The sequence below is a fragment of the Brassica oleracea genome, chromosome C2 (genome assembly GCF_000695525.1).
Source record: "Brassica oleracea var. oleracea cultivar TO1000 chromosome C2, BOL, whole genome shotgun sequence".
Taxonomy (NCBI): domain Eukaryota; kingdom Viridiplantae; phylum Streptophyta; class Magnoliopsida; order Brassicales; family Brassicaceae; genus Brassica; species Brassica oleracea.
In genome coordinates, this window is record NC_027749.1 from 43,608,602 (window position 1) to 43,612,501 (window position 3,900).

At 37.5% G+C, this 3,900-nt stretch overlaps 1 long non-coding RNA gene across 3 annotated transcripts; it reads left to right on the forward strand.

Moving 5' to 3' along the window:
- Nucleotides 1-1,245: 1,245 nt before the first annotated feature.
- On the forward strand, nt 1,246-2,357 carry LOC106326395. 3 transcript variants are annotated; one of them, XR_001267224.1, is made up of 5 exons: nt 1,246-1,464; nt 1,547-1,680; nt 1,746-1,783; nt 1,865-1,899; nt 2,216-2,357. It is a non-coding gene; the product is annotated as an uncharacterized LOC106326395 (long non-coding RNA). The 3 variants fall into 3 exon arrangements; XR_001267225.1 differs by having other exon boundaries at nt 1,554-1,680; XR_001267223.1 differs by having other exon boundaries at nt 1,547-1,783.
- The last annotated feature ends 1,543 nt before the right edge of the window (nt 2,358-3,900 follow it).

The following is a 3,900-nucleotide window of genomic DNA, read 5'->3' on the forward strand; positions in this document are numbered from 1 at the left end:
AAATGAAATGGATTCTTTGATACTCAAATTGCTGCAGCTTTTGCTGTGTTGATTCATGCTGATTCAAGTTCTACGTCAGATACAATCTGCAAGATCAAAACCATAGAGAATCAAAACTGATATATAAAATCAATAATGGGATTTATGACAATCATAGTCTGCTCGTAAATAAACCACCTTAGCTTTCGGCACAAGGCAACCCCTTTCATCCTTCATATCCAACGTTTAAGTCATAATCTCTATAACAGTAACAAACCATGCTTTTCCCAAACAGAGTTTAGTTGCCAAAACCTCCAATTTATAATATATAATTTGTTGAATTCAGACACTTTTCTCAACAACAAACCCACTGTTCTTCAGTATTTCAGCAACAATAACAATGTTTACCATGGCTGCACATTTTCACATTGAAGAGACAATCAGTAGAAAGGCTATTACAGTCTCAATACACAGAAGAGTGTATAGGAGAGAGAGATTAAGAACATGCATACCGATCCCAAGGGCAGACAGTTCGACATCATTGTATTGCTGCTGCATATACCTCCGAAACAAAACCAAGTTACATCAATCTCTGACAATACCCAAATACAGACGGAAGAACATAAGTAGTAACTACACCATCGAAGCGAAAACCTTTGGCATGACACAACTAAAACACAGAGATATCCAGATATAAACTAAGCCTTTTTGAGTGGATAAGAGTAACACAGATTTTCACACACACAATCACATCCTCTATAGAAACATATTAGAGAGTCCAGAAACATGCTTAGAAGATGAGTTCCATTGCAGTTGATGCTCGACAGAGAGTGACTTTCGAGATTTCGCAGTGGTGGGTCTGTTCATCGCAAGCGACAATCCCTTTTATATGAGGAGCTTTACATTGGAGTATATTATTAGAGCACCTCTGATGGGGGGTTCTACCCATTGGAGTCCTAAACACACATATATGTGTATGTATATTCTTTATATATAAAGTAGAGCTCTTTCACTCCTGAGAGCGCTACCTAGGATTTCAGGTCACAAATTCGAAGCATGTGAACGTGACATGTGTCCCCCTCTATTAAAACTATGCGTTTCAGGCATAGCAATTTGTGGGCTGGTGCGTTTCACTATTTGATTAAGGCTTCATAGGATTGTTAATTTGGGCTTCCAATTTACTAAACATAAGCCCACAACAATTGCCTTCTTCTCCATTAGTGGGTGAACGAGTAAGGAATCCCTCCAAAGAACAGTTCCTCTAGATACCACTATGTTACGCACAACGGCCACTTCCGCTCAACCTCAATAGGAAGCCACGTTTATGTCTTATCGATTGGATTTCTTCTCACCGTCCATTGACTTCCGGCACGGTTACCCCCGCCTGTGAAGATCTGACTCTCTCATTAACACCATCTCCCCTCTCCTCACAGGATCTCTCATTCAATACATCTTCTCATTGTGTGATTCTACAGCTATAAATATGTGAGTTTTTGTGTGTAAAATTCACCATTTCAATATTCTCATTCGTTATCATTCTAAGAGTTTCTTTTGAACCGACTCTAAGCATCCAGCGGTACAGTAGGAAGTGCTATGTTGCTCCTCAAGTATCAAGACGAAGTTACGGAAAAGAGACAGATATTTGAAGTGCATAGATTATTCTATTCATCTTGCTTTGTGGTGCGCCACCGTTTTGGGCTGGTAATACAAAGCTAATTGTTTAATTACGTAATTTATATGTCTTACGATGTTGTTGTTACAATTAGGAATGTTAATTGTTGACTGAAGCTTGAAGCTTGAAGAGGTTTGTTCATTTTAAATCTCAACATTTTCCTCTGTCTTTTCAATGTCTATCTCTTTTTAATTAATTCACTCATGTGTGCAGAAAAAAAAAGAGTTTTCGTCCTTAAACACCAAAAGGTAGTGTACATGTTTCTTGCTGCTAATCCTTGGAGTTTCTCTTTGAATTCGGTGGAACTGATAATCGATTTGGAGTCAGTTGATTAACTAAACGGGACATAACAATGGTCATGATTCATCTTAAGCGAGAGCTTTTATTTTTTAAAAGTATAGTTTTGTTAATTATAAGGAAACTATAAGTCTATAACATACAGCAGAAAACAGTGGTTATTAATTAGTTATGAAGAGGGATCTCACCTCATAATGGGTTTCATGGATTTAAGCTAGAGCTTGTGTTTTGTTATAGTTCTGATGGTTTTATTTCATTGTTTTGCAGCCATGGATTTTCATCTGAACCTACTATAGAATTATTAATGCTCAGCGCAAGTATATGGATGTGAGGACTTGACAGAAACATAAGTAGAAAAGCAAAGTGAAACTTAAGCAACTCACGAGCCACGTTAGGCATTTTGTTATGCTTCACAGTTCACACTAGCTATGGAAACATTGTGAAATTTCCAATAACCATTTTCTTTAGCTAATAATATATTTGATTTTATGCATAACAGTACTATATAATCAAATACTATACTAGCACATACAATTAAAAACTATTAATTAGAAAAACTTATCAACCGTTTTATATTTTTTAAATCATAATATGAAAAGTTTTAAAAAATACAATAATTTAAGTATTAAAAAGAAAAAAATTTAATAAACATAAAATAAAATAAAATAAGTCTTGCATAAACAGGTAACCATACATGGTTTGCTAGAATTACTCTTTGGAATAACCTTTCTATTCCTATTTATCAAAACTTTGTTTAAGAATATGGATTGTTAACAAAAAAGGACATAAATTAAACAGGTTTTACATAAACGGGAGCATAAAATAAAAGTGAAGGCTTTACCTTGGGAGTATCGATCACATGATTCTAGGATTTTCAAATAAGTATCTGGACCCTGCAGGTAAACATTAGTTCATATCCTCTCTCTCTACTAATTTTCTCTCTTGGTCAAAGTCTGCTTATATGAAAAATCATTAACCAATATTGGACAGCTGTGTCATAGAACTCCTTTGTAGTCTTCTGTTCTCGGTTGCTGCGTTGATGCATGAATAGATTGTCTGCTCCATTTGTTGTTTGAAGGATATCTGTGATATCTTCTCGAGATACGTGTAGTGTGCGGCCGTCTATGGCTTTTGCGTAGCCATTAGGGCCCCTGAAAATACCAAATTCGTCTGGAGATAAATACTGATTATCTAATTTATCTTTTTCGCTTAAAGTGGTTTTCGGTATTGGATGGTTGTCAATCGACGTGGTATTGTTGGTGTCGATCAATTGTTGAGGAAGCTTGTCAATCGTTTTCTGGTGATGAGTGTCGATCAATCGAGTTCTTTCCCAAGCAGCTTCTGCTTGAATCTGATATGTATCATTGCGCTTTTGCATGTTGAGCAGTTCCTTGTCTGTGAAACTATCTTGTAGTTTGTCTGCTCCTGGTGTGTAGGTTATTGTTTCTACTACAAAGCTCTCGTGGTGGTGTTCATCTGCCCAACTACCAATTGAGTAGTCTCCATCTCGCACACGGTTGAAATCAGTGTCGACCGATTTGTAGTAGGCAGTGTCGGTCGATGCTCGCTTTCGGCATCGTTGTTGAAGTTGAGTGTCGATCGATGGCAAGCTTGTCATGTCGAACGAAGGTGCATTCCTTTTCCAAGAGGAATGATGTAAGAGTTTATCTTCCTCTCCTCATCAAGGATGGCTCTGTACTCAATGGCTCGTTCCTCCTCGAAGTCTTCATCATACTCGTCTGTATGCATATTTTGTCTTGTGTAAGTGTCAATAGTGGGGTTGAAGTAGTCATTCTCCCACTCATCTGGATACGTGTCAACCGATTTCTCTTTGTCAGCGTCGGTCGATTTCGTATGGTTTGTGTCGATCGACGTAACTGGATGAGTGTTGATCTATTCCGAGTAGTCAGATTCGTACTCGGTTCCACAGTGGCAAGCTGCAATGATTCCTG